This window comes from Sus scrofa, chromosome 5 (genome assembly GCF_000003025.6).
Source record: "Sus scrofa isolate TJ Tabasco breed Duroc chromosome 5, Sscrofa11.1, whole genome shotgun sequence".
NCBI lineage: Eukaryota > Metazoa > Chordata > Mammalia > Artiodactyla > Suidae > Sus > Sus scrofa.
The window spans coordinates 81,544,454-81,557,589 of record NC_010447.5 but is presented as its reverse complement, the minus strand read 5'-3'; the positions used below and the strand labels follow the sequence as shown (position 1 = coordinate 81,557,589).

The window sequence follows — 13,136 nt, the reverse complement described above, 5'->3', positions numbered from 1 at the left end:
TTCTATATTATTTAGGGAAAAACCTTAATAGCGTCTTAAATAGTTACAATAATAAGTTATTCTAAAAAAGAAAGTCCATTCCAAGAATCAGAACTGTCACCAATTCCCAATAAACCTCATCTGTGGAGCTTCAGGAAAGCAGCTCATAGAAAACCCCCAAATCAAGGTTAAAACTATGCTAGGCTAGCCACAGAATATAGGAAATGGATTGAAGGTCAAGTTATTTAGTAAACGTCTGTAATTAGGAATCCAGTCATCTTTCTAGAGATATTACCTGAAATCCTAAAAAGTATAAATAAAGAATCAGGGAGTTTCTGTCCTGGCTCAGCTGTAGCGAACCCAACTAGGATCCATGACGATGCGGTTTGATCCCTGGCGTCGCTCAGTGGGTTGAGGATCCACCGTTGCTATGAGCTGTGGTGTAGGTCACAGATGGGGCTTGCATTTGGGGTTGCTGTGGCTGTGGTATAGGCTGGCAGCTGTAGCTCCAATTTGACCCCTAGCCTGGGAACCTCCATTTGCAGCACTTGCAGTCCTAAAAAGCGGAGGAAAAAAAATGTCATATTAATTGCTTGGGGAGAAATGGCCAAGAAGTTAATTGATTAAACAGTGGGATTGTTATCCATCTTCTGCCTTTCTTCAGATACTGAAGTGGAACTGAGGTGTGTTTCCTCTCTTACCTTCCTCTTCTTCACCCTCTATTTCCAGCCTTGAGTTCACAAAACTCAAAACCTCTCAAGCATTTCCTTTGTTGGACCCGCTGACCCCCGGCTGGGCGGGGCTTAGGGGTGGAGGGACCGCAGTTCAGGGCTGGCCCCTCCCACGGTGGGCGGGGCGAGGGGTGGCAGGGCTTCCTGGTGTGTGAGGTAGACTCCGTTTGTACCCCCTGGTCTCTCTGTAGGTATATGCTGGGTACAGAAGAGGCCATAGACGGTCCGTAGCCATCTGTCAAAAGCAGTTTTTCATTGCTTTGTGATAGCTTTAATATTTTCTCACAGATTATTTGCCTTAGACTTAAAAATAGCCAGTCCGCTAATTAGTTAAGTCACTGCGGATCATTGAGAGCTGGTTGTGCCTACAAAACAAAACCATGGGAGAACAAAATAGATACTCTGCTCAAGAAAAAAATAAAAAGCAAAGGATGTAGAACATCAGAGTGATGACCGTGGATGAGCTTGAATGGTGGGACTTTTCTGCGTGTTTTCAAATATTTAACCAATACACACTCATTTCATAATAAAAAACAGCTTTTTAAAAGTATTTTCAGATGTGTTTAAACTTTTGGGTGAAATTAGGACTTTGTTTACGTGATGTCATAAAGCTCAATTGATTTGGTAGTTTCTTGGACAAGCAACAGATCTAATAACAAAAAGCAAAACAAACAAAAAACCCACCCAGGCTTGGACTTTGTCCCTAATATGACAGAGGTCTTTACTTTTTAATTGCTTTATTTTCATATTAAAATAACAACGTCTCTGCAGACATTGTCTCTTAATACCATAGAGAACAGAGGTAAGGTACGTACTCGGAAGGACGTCAAACAGTGCTGACCAAACATCCCTTATTTGCCCCTCCGTGCGCCTTGTGTATATAAACCATGTTGTTAGAGCAGAGTTTATCCTTTCTGTGGTTTGATGCGTCTCTCCCTGTTTGTGAAGCTGCAGATGACCTGAGACTAGAAACCATGCCTTGCTCGCACCCCCCAGCCCTTGGAATAAGTTAGGTCCTCATGTTGTGCTTTCCTGTATCACCCTGGGCTTCCCCTTCTGAAGCGTTCATCATAAATGTAAGGAAAGTGTGTAGTCCTCACTTTCTGGACTTTATATGGAAGAATCTCCATTAGAGTAATCATCTTTGTCTCTTATTCCATCCCCCCTTTGGTTTTATTTTTTTTTTAATTAAAGTATAGTTGATTTAGGAGTTCCTGTCATGGCTCAGCAGAAATGAATCTGACTAGTATCTGTAAGGATGCAGGTTCAATCCCTGGCCTCACTCAGTGGGTTAAGGATCCGGTGTTGTCATGAGCTGTGGTGTAGGTCACAGATGTGGCTCAGATCCCGCGTTGATGTGGCTGTGGTGTAGGCCGGCAGCTACAGCTCCAATTAGACCTCTAGCCTGGGAACCTCCATATGCCTTGGATTGGCCCTAAAAAGACAAAAGACAACAAAATAAATAAAGTCTAGTTAATTTAAAATGTTGTGCCAATTTCTGCTGAACAGCAAAGAGACCCAGTCATATTTATATATACATTCTTTTTCTCTTATTCTTTTCCATCATGTTCTGTCCCAAGAGATTAGGTGTAGTGCCCTGTGCTGTAAGTCAGACCTTATTGCTTATGCATTCTAAACATCACAGTTTGCATCTGCTAACCCCAAGCTCCAGGGGTGTGGCTCTCCCCCTCAGTGGAGAAGTCCAGCTGACCAGAGGGCCGTTCTGGGTTAGCTGCTGGTCAGATGGGAGGCGAAGGTGGTCACAGGCTGTTGGCAGTCGATGCTGCTGGCAGAGGACTCGAATGATTTGGGGCTCTGTCTTCCTGCAGGGACCCTCAGTTAGATGATTAAACAGTTCTCCTCTGATGGAGACCTGCAGTTTTATGAAAACCCAGTTCCAGGATATGTGAGAAGGCTTACTTGACTAAGCAAGGCACAGCTCCAAACAGCTTTATCCATCATAAAGCAGGCACATGGGCCTCACCTGTCTGATCCCTTGCCTCTCTCAGGCACTTCAGAACTTGGATGGGGAAAAAGGTTTTGTATCCATTTGATTTCTTAAATCCTTAAGTCATTTTTTGGAGTTCCTGTCATGGTTCAGTGATTAACGAATCTGACTAGGAACCATGAGGTTGCGGGTTCGGTCCCTGGCCTCGCTCAGTGGGTTTAGGATCTGGCGTTGCCATGAGCTTGGTGTAGGTTGCAGACATGGCTCGGATCTGGTGTTGCTGTGGCTCTGGCGTAGGCCGGCGGCTACAGCTCCAGTTAGACCCCTAGCCTGGGAACCTCCATGTGCTGCAGGTGCGGCCCTAGAAAAAGCAAAAAGACAAAAAAAAAAAAAAATCCTAAAGTCATTTTTAATCTGATATCCGTATTGCCTGCCAGACTGAAAGATTCATAAAGCATAGCCCCTAAATCTATTTGTTTCACCATTGTCTTCCCAATTGCCCATTACTGTTCCTAGTATACAGTAGGCAGTCAATAAATATTCTTAGACTGAATAAATAAATGTGTTTATCTTTTGGTTATTGCGTCCTGGTACAGTCCCTGTTTTAGGCTGTTCAGGAGGCGATAAATAACAAAACCTCCCTAGACTGGGTGGCTTTCCTAACATTTATTTTTCACACTTGTGGAAGCCAGAAAGTCCAAGATCAAGGGGCCGGCAGATTTGGTATCTGGTGAGGCCCCTCTGCCTGGTTTGCAGACAGCCACCTTCTTGCTATAAGCTTATGTGGCATAGAGGGATGACATGACTGAGAGAAAGTGGCCGGGGGGCAGGGAGAAGAGGGAGAAGGAACACACACTCTGGTCCTTTCCTCTTCTTTTTTTTTTTTTTTTTGTCTTTTTGCTATTTCTTTGGGCCGCTCCCACGGCATATGGAGGTTCCCAGGCTAGGGGTCCAATCGGAGCTGCAGCCGCCAGCCTACGCCAGAGCCACAGCAACTTGGGATCCGAGCCACATCTGCAACCTACACCACAGCTCACGGCAACGCCGGATCGTCAACCCACTGAGCAAGGGCAGGGACCGAACCCACAACCTCATGGTTCCTAGTCGGATTTGTTAACCACTGTGCCATGATGGGAACTCCCTTTCCTCTTCTTATAAAGGTGCTCATTCCACTCTGGGGGCTCCACCCTCATGACTTCTTTTAAATCTGATCACCTCCCAGAGGCCCCCACCTCCAGATATTCTCAGGTTGGGGATTAGAGTTTCAACATAAGAATTTTAAGGGGCCAGGCACCAAGTCCATAGCCGTCCCTGGCATAGAGTTGGTGCTTGGTAAATACCGTTTCGAATGGAAACTCAGATTTGGAAGATGGCGGTGGCAGCAGGAGGCATGTTCTGGTTCCTTCTGCTCGGTACTTTCCCCCAGCCCTCCCTGTTCCTGAGTGAGCGCAAACAGCCCCTGAAGCCCATCTGAACTTCCTTGCTTCTCTTTCCCACCCCGGGCCTGGTGCATGAGGGAGGGGAGATGAGAGACGGATGGGAGCCTCTCGATTTCCTGTTTGCAGGCCACACCTCAAGGACTGTGGGAGAAAATGTGGATTTTATTGAAAAATACAAAATTTGAAGTGGAAGAGGAAATGAGGGCATCTAATAATAGTAATGAGATTTCGAATCTGTTCCACCTTCCACGCAGCACAAAGAGTCTCAAGAAGCGAGCTCTCATTTCCCTCGCACAAATGATTCTGTCCAGGCCCTGGCCCACCTCCCACATCCACGGCTCTTTTGGGGCTGTGCCTCCTGCTGGGTGACTCCACCTAGATTCTCAATTAAGAGCGGAACATTTTCTTCATTTGCACCACACAGAGGGCTGATATTATGTGCAGCACATCTGCGAATCTTAAGTGTGGGCCTCATGCAGTGCCACTCTCCCACCCATCAATCTCTGTGTGGACTTAGGTCCACTGGAAGTTCCTTTTGCAGGTGACCGTGAGGCCGAGGACATGTTGTCCTTTCAAGCAGAAAACCAAGACTCCCTTTCCGCTGGGAAGGAGTCCACGATTTTAGAGCAGGAGCTCAGGAGCCTGTCGCTTGTCTGCTTTTTCCTCCTGCAGCGCTCCAGTGTGGGTGACTGGCAGCAATCTCAGGCTCTCAGAGTTGGCAGGTGTCCTGAGCACCCATCCAGGGGTGAGATCCCGCCTCAGCTGGTGCAGTGCAGCAGCCCATGGTTCCCCCTCTCTGCAGCAAGGAGGGGACGATGGCTTTGGCATCAGTCTTTCACTCCATCTTCCAACAACTTTGGTCAGATGAATTTGCTGCTCAGACCCCTAGATGCCCAGCTGAAAGGAATGGCCAAAAAAGAAAATGAATGAAAAATTGGCACTTCTGTGAGATAGATAGATTGTAATGTGGGGATTAAAGATCACATTTGAGGAAAAATGACTGAATCGCCTGGGGAAAAGTTTGTGATTATGACATACCATTAAGTAAAAAGAGCCAGTTATAAGGGAATATGTATAGTACAGTCCAGACAGATAGACAGACAGACAGACAGACGGCTGACTGAGCGGGTGAGTGAGAAGAGCATGAGGAATGACAAGTGCTTCAGAACACCTGACTCCACCCTGGGGAACTGTGCTTCTGTAGCCTTCCATTTTGTCTGATACGCTCTGGAAAGACCAGTAGACAGAGCATACTTCCAGAAGGAAAGCACTTTTTCTATTACTCAAACACAGAAATGCAGAGAATTTGGGAGATAATCAACACCCCTCTTCGCTTCCAGTCCATTCACTGAGCTAACGATGGTCCCTGGGAGTCAGCCCTTCTTCTTCTGATCCCCTTCCCCTGGCCTCGCCCCCTCTCTCCATGGTGTTTCCAGCCTCTCGCACGTTTCTGCAGCATCCCAGCTCCAGCCGGGCATGAGCAGAGCCTCACAATCCTCCACAGGAACAGGCCTGGGGCTTCTAGAAGTTTCAGAGTGGGGCATTGTTGAAATGAACTCTTGCTCATATTCAGTCCATCACATATAATTTAATGTATTATTTACAATGTAAAGAATACCCTGTCAGGGGTATGGGGAACAGAAAACCTCGTTAGTTTACATTGACTTGCCATGTAATTAGGCAGCTGTACTGGTAAAAGTATTCACCTAGAAGAGAAAATAGCCAGTTTTGGTGGAAGGCTCTTGAGTTACCCAGTGAGAATCATGGTTAGTCTCGAACGTTGATTTTTCTGTCTTAAAGTCTCTCTCTCTTTCTCTCAACCAATCAATTCTCTATACTCTTTTATCTCCTGGAAAAAAAAAAATTTCACCACAGCCACTATTTGCATTTCTTCTTCGAGACCTTTGATGCATGAATGCTTCTTGTGTGCAAGCTGGAGCTATGGGGTTTCTGATTCAGGTCAGAGTTACTGAAGCCGAAAAAAAATACGAAAGACAAGAATATGAAAAATTAAAGGTACCGTGAGGTGCTCTCTAGGTTAGGTCAAAGGATGCCTGTTAGGGAGTAGGGCATATCAAATGGATAGCTAGGATGAGGGCTGACCCTAGGAGGGCTGGAGAGACTTGACCTGGTTCTGGAGCCTGCTGGAAAGGCAACCATAGCGCCGGGGCCACAGGGCTGCGCCTCCTGCTCCTCTGCCATTATCTTGTCCCAGCTTCTGTTCCTGGCTTATTTCCCTCTCTCCTTCTTAGGTGGGGTGCTCAGCTGTTCTGGACAACAGAATGGGAAGTGGCTTAGATGCCCTGAAGCCTTGCTTTTGTGGTTCTGATACAGAGCATTAGACCTAATTGAATTTGAAAATAATATAGTAAGATGAAAGGAAATCCCACTTGAGCTCCTCATTTTAAAAAGAGTTAAAAAAAATGATGCGCGCCCAAGACCTGAACCTCAAAGAAGGCCCTCTGGTCCATGGAGGCAGACGGGGCCAGATGTTTTTCCCATCTGTGTTGTCCCTTCTGGCATGGAGGCTGCATGAGGGAGGGAGGCACAGAGCAGCAGAGCAGGCCAGCTTGCTGATGCTGCCCTCTTATTTAGCTCATGGAAATTTCATAGCGTCTAAGGTCTAGCTTTCCCCCTGGATTTGAGGGGAAACCACCTATAGCCCACTTGAACTAGTTTCATGGAAGGAACTTCGATACTGTGCAAAACTTCACCCAAGATTAATTGAACTTGACATCCTGAACGTCCTTTGCATGATGTACTAAGGTAGTATTTTTGAAAATGTCAGTATCTGATCCTTGGTGTGTTTTTTAGATGTCTAAAGTATTCCCAGTTCTCAAATTCCCTTTAAGAGCCTGGAATGCAATACATCTCCGAGTTTTCTTTATTTCGGACGAATCACCACCTCGCTATAGCAAAGCTAAATGTACTCCACATCAACAATTCATCACAGTCATAATTAAAAAAATCCTGAAGGGTATCCAGAGTGGCTGCCTCTGTTCAACACAAACCATTCCCTACTTTACGGGAAGTCAGGATCATGGGCCAGCTTTACATTAAATGGAAAGTGGACGCTACCATCTTGTGGACAAAATATATATAACACTGAAATCTGCTCGGGACTGCTTACCTTTCTTGGCATTACAGCGACCACCTCTCTCGTTCTGGATTCCCCCCAGGCCGTCATGATGACCGTCCCTTGCAGGTTGGAACTTCGGCCTTAAGTGGTCTTTGTCACCAGCATGAAGAAATGGGAGTTTACTGAGAAAATCGTGGAACACCAATGCCAGAGACCTGTGTCCTCATGTAACATTTTGACTCTGGCTTCTAGTTTTCATTTTTCCAATTGCAAATTGGCCCTGGTCGCCTCGTATGAGACACCTAAGTTTCTGGGTGGTATTGACTGGGTTAGGTTTACACAGTATCCTGTGGAGTTGAATGTTTTAATACCAAGATGAATCAGTTTATTAATTGGTTATTTTCTATTGAATGTGCAGATTGGTTAATTTTCTCCTGAATTATTTTTACACACACACACACACTAACTCCACACGCAGATACACACATTTCCCACTGGCCATGGTCCTAGAGGAATGACCTTCTAGAACGTGGAAACATGAAAAGTGTCATCACAGCTGAATAAAGAGGAAGACACAGAACCCCAGCATCCTAGGGTGGACAAGGACCTCCAAGTTCATCAAACCCAATCCCTTTTCTAATGTCTGCATCGCTTGTACAATATCCAGCCATTCTTTGAACCTCTCCTTCTAGAATATAAGAAGGTACTGGCAGTGGTAACCTCATGTGTAAAAGACAGGGAACCAGGTTTCTAGTACACATTTCCATGGATACATTTTTTTTTTGTTACTACACAGAGAGATGATTGAAATTAAGCTAGGCTCTAGAGAATCTCTGTGGAAGAGCCTATAAATATCAGTCTCTTTTCCCTGATGTAGAGGTCGTGGTCTGTTTATAGTATGCTACATGGCTGTTGCCCACTGGAGCCTTAAAAGATCTAAAGTTAGAACTTTCCAGTGTTAAAGTTCTTTCATCTCTCAGGGAAGCACGATATCTACCATAAGCTGAAGATGTTTTATTCCATCAGTTCTTTCTTTAAGCCGCACATCTAAGGGATAGCTGCGTGTGTGTGGTCCATATATTTTTCTTACCCAGGAAACTCATGACTTGCACGTTGGTCATAGAGCAAGGCACCACTTAAGAAAGCATCATTATGTTTATTTTGGGGGGGAGCACATAATATAACCAGTCTTTCATTGTTTTCCTGGCTGTGTAAAAGGAAATAATTTCATATCTTCTCCGTCTCCCACAGAGAAATTGCAGAGATTGTGGTAGCACCATCCCTCCTTAGTCTCACTAATCTTAGGGTTTCTCTCTCGATGGCAATTTTGCTCTAGAGAGGGGAGCCTAATTCGAAAGAAATAGCTTCGCCTTCACTTTACTGTCGTTGTTGAAGCACTAAGTTTCTGGAGATAGAAAAGCTCGGAAACCACCACAACAATGACAAAAACAGTGACAAAGACAGGCAGGGCCTGAGCAGGGATCTGTTGTCAGTACTGGCTCTAGGAAGGACACGTGAGAATTGGAAATTTTACTTCCCATACTTGAGTTCCAGGCCTTCCCGATCCATTTCACTTGTCTTCGCATTTTTTATTTTCTTGATCTCCCTCCTCCAGGGTCTTTGGTTTGTTTGGTTGTTTATTTTCACTCCATCCCGTGGTCAAAAGTATAACTGTAGTCTCTGAAGGGAGGTAAATTCTTTAAAAGGTCCAAGGAAGCTCTGAAAAGAAAGCTAAAATAGAAACTGTGCCTTGGTTAGCTGTGAAACCACCAGTGCTAACGTACCTTAAAATTAGTAAGAAAATGTCCCAAATCTGATAAGAAGGAACTTCCTGTTTTGTACTGTTTTCCACAATTTAGACATGGTGTTTTCAGTTTCCAGATATTTTTATGTGAACAATGGATTAATACTACTTTATCAGAAACATTTCACGGCTCTTCTTATGCTTCAGGCACTGCTGCATTCTTACCTATAGTTTTGGGATAACTTAAGTTACTCTGGTTTCCAGTCGAAGTTATCTCCAAATTAATAAAGGAACTCGATGGGAAAACAAGTCTCAATGTCCAGAAGGTCACTGGACAGTCAGCTCTTTATGCTCTTCTTCATTCTGTATTTGAAAACTCTGTGTAATAGACACAAAAGATAATCTGAGAGCTAAAGGCATTATATAAATTCCAAACAAGCTCAAGGATGGGACGAATGACATTGTTTATTGAATGTCTGTGATTTAACAGGTAGTCTGCCAAGAGTTCCATTTATAGAAAAAGTCTTCTCCATCTCCATCTCAAGCTCGGTGTCTGTAAACGGCTTGCCCAAGTCACAGAGTTAGAAGTATGACCTGGACACGTAGAGCCCACACCCTGCTTAGGCCATGCATGTGGTGCCTGCATAAAGATGGAAGTGTGGCCTGGGTGAGTTTCGATAGAAGAGTACATTTCATAATGCATGCCATCCACCTAGAGCATTTCCAGTGACCATTTGGCTCTGTAGGATTGGCTCTCGGGAGGGAAGTTGAAGTTGGCGATCATAGATTTTGTGGTCACCTGCAAAAATGCCAGACCTGACACTATGAGAAGGGGTGAGATCACTGAGGGATGACCTGGAAAGAAGGGGGAACCAATCTGAATCCTAGAAAATGCCCACAGGTAAGTGGGCGGCATGAAGAACTGAGCCTCTTGATTCACCACCAGCCCAACAGACAAGAAGGAGGGGCTTCATTTTTCTCCCATTTACAGGTGGGGAACCGGAAATGCAATGAGATACCTCATTTGTTCAAGGTCACACTTTAAATCAGCCTCCAACCCTGGACCCTAAAGCAGGGTCCCTGTCACCCAGCCATTGTTTTTTTGCCCCACAACTCGCCCTCTCTCTTTGCTAAGCCCATTATTTTTCTCCAGCGGGTGAGAACAAATAAACAAATTCCAGTGAGAGCACCCAACCCTGTCTGGGCTTCCATCTCTGTTGGGCTGAGAACTTTCTGGTCCCTAATTGAAATAAGCCCATATAAAGCTTTGGTGTGTGGAGGGTGGGAGGGCAGACAGTGGGGGAGAAGCAGGAGTCAGTTATTAGTTTTCTCATTTAATTAACTGCATTCAACAGAGCTAATGCCATAGGCAGATTACTAAAGGCCAGTAACACATCCCTAAGGGAATACTGGGGGCCCTTTTTTTTTTCAGCCCATTAGTGGCCAGAAGAACAGCCTCATAAACCCAGGTCCACCGAAGCCAAAAGCAAAATGTGTATAATTGGGAAAAGGTTGAAAACAATCCTGGATAATAAATTACACTTACTCAGTCAGTTCCTTTGTCCTTCCAACTCTGCAGCTCCCATCACATTTCATAAGGGAGCCACGGAAAAGAGGCAAATGCTGAGAGCAAGGCTGTGCTTACCAGACACCAGAGGGAGGCCTCTGAGATTAGTGAAATCAGTTGTTTACTTAGAGTCTGCTAACTGGAAGGGGGCGTCACGCCAGGGAGGCTGTGGCCATCTGCTTCCCTCAAGGTCCAGACCACGCACAGCCCCACGACTTGACCATTATCTATAGGAAAGTTGGCAGGAAGAGCTTAACAGAATCTCTTCTAATTAGGTGTTCTGATAATCTCAATTCCCGTGTGCAAAAGCCAGTTACCTACCTCATCTCCTTGGACCGCCCAGAGTTAACGTCTTCTCTGACATTTAATGCATCTTCCTCTCTGGGAGAGAGCTGCGGAGCAAAAGAGAGATGAGATGGAAGTCTGCAGCTTCCCAAGTGCCTTTTCTTTACTATGCTGATACATAAACACACGTACACACGCGCGCGCGCGCACACACACACGCACACACGCGCACACACACAACACACACACACACACACACACTGGTGTCTCGTGTGGATTGAAACCAGCTGGAATGCATTTGTCAGGGAGTGCCAGGCTTCAGTCGGTCTTAGAGCTTGAAATGAATCCTCCCTGTTTTCTGGGACGAGGCCTTCGGATGTTGGCTTACGCTGCTGCCAGTGATGCCTGCACCTGATCATTCAGTCCTCATCTGTAAAGACATTGGAAGACTGGTCAGTATAAGCCCCCAAACTCCCGGGAGAGCCGGAGGAACCAAGGCAGCCTGACCTCTTGGCCAAGAACTTCGGGTCACTGTCCCCTGCATGGACCACCACTTACCTACCCCATCGAACATATAGACTAGTTTTGCCTGCCGTTTCCCTCTTGGAAGCATCGCCAGCATGAGCTGGCAGGCCTGTGCGTGGGGGTTGTACCGTGAGGGCGGCAAGGCAAAGAATGAGCTTCCAAGAAGCATTCTCCAGCAGTGGCCCCCTATTCAGCATCGTTAAGATACTTGATTCGCCTCACATTTACTGTGACCCATTGTGAGAGCAAAGGTCAGTGTGTTGGCTGCTTTCTCTCTGGGAACATTCAGTAGTCAGACCGTGAAGCAACACAAAGACAATGTCTTTTTATGCAAAGCCACCCCCAGTATTAGAACCAGGCTTCGTTTCTCGTTGTCAGGAAGCTTTTCGGATGGGATTTGAATGCTCTCTCGCTCTTCCAGAATCCCTCCCGCCAGCAGTGGTTAAAGCCCGAAGGCAAGTGAGCTCTGTGAAAGCGAGACTCTTACCTGTTCTGCTCATCACTGTGTTGGCACATCCCATCCCCTAGTAAATACTCGGAATGAGTGGATGAAGGAAACCAGAAATGCTGCCATTTGGAAATTTCTCTCGGTCATGGGAGCTTCGAGGCAAATACCTTTAATAAATGGGTAACACTTTTGGCCTTCCCAGCTCATGATTCTGTGGAGTCCAGAAATTTTTTTCAGTCTTCTGACCCAGGAAAATAGAATCTATGTTTACTTGGGAATATGGTGTGTCCTTAACAGACATTATCTTTATTCTTTAAACTGAGAAGAATAAAACCTGGCTTGACAGGTGAGAGCCCTGTAGCTCAGGGAAATTAAGTAACTTGCCTGTGGTCCCCCAGTTAGTGAGGTGTGGGCTTCAATCCAGATTCGCCTGAGCTGGAGCTTGTACTTAGAAGACACCAGGGGAGGGATTCAAGGGAGACTAAAATCAACTGTTGATTTGGACTCGACCAGTTTAATGCTGTGTAAAGACTGAGAGCTCCTGTTCTCTTTTCAAAAATGAAGGTCTTTTCCTCTACGAAGTGTGGCCAGTGGCATTCACATCAGAAAGCTGATTGAAAGCGTAGCCTTGGACGTCACCTCTTTCCTACTGAATCAGAGTCTGCCTTCTACCAAGATCCCCAGGTTATTGTGTCCTAAAGGTTGCGAAGCACTGGTCTCTTTACTCAGTACAGACATATACATGCTGCAGCAAGGTCTGGAAGAATAAGCGAGTAGAGAGAAAAATGTGAAATACAGTTAGTGCTCAGAGAAGGAAAGCCTGTCCCTTTGGCCATCAAGTCGCGGGTGACTAAGCAGAGAGCAGGTCAGTGAGGTGTGGGGTACTAGGTTTCTGACTGGTGAGACCAGTGCACCCTACCTTAGCAGCAAAATCCCTTTGGTTCAGCCCAAGGGGGCATCTTATGGCAAGTGTGGATTTTGTGTTTAGGTCTCTATGGGGATGGCCGGTTCATCCTGGCCTATCTGGGAATTTTCTTGTAGGTCCAGCATCCTGGGAAACTCTTCCATTCCAAGCAAACCATAACAGTTGGTCCCTGTAGCCTCTATAGATTTTCCTAAATGAGGAAACGATAGTTGCCTTAAACTTAGATTCTGAGGACCTGAGTTAAAGTTCTGGCATCACCACCTACTATTCCCCTTATCTTAGACAAGCCACCGAATTTCTCTATTTCTTATCTGCAAAATGGAGATAACACCAACTTCAGAGGGTTGTTGCAGGATGAAATGAACAGCTACAGCCATTAAGGTCATCAGGGCAGCGACAGTTTCTATTGCATCTTACTAGCTATGAATGAGCATTTGTAGCATGCTTTATGAACAACTAAGATGAT

General features: G+C 45.6%; 1 long non-coding RNA gene across 1 annotated transcript; it reads right to left on the bottom strand.

Moving 5' to 3' along the window:
• LOC106510404 lies at positions 4,240-11,433 on the bottom strand. The gene is made up of 6 exons (XR_002344191.1): positions 11,331-11,433; positions 10,809-11,202; positions 10,467-10,714; positions 8,720-9,298; positions 7,228-7,326; positions 4,240-6,367 (listed from the first exon to the last, which is right to left on the bottom strand). It is a non-coding gene; the product is annotated as an uncharacterized LOC106510404 (long non-coding RNA).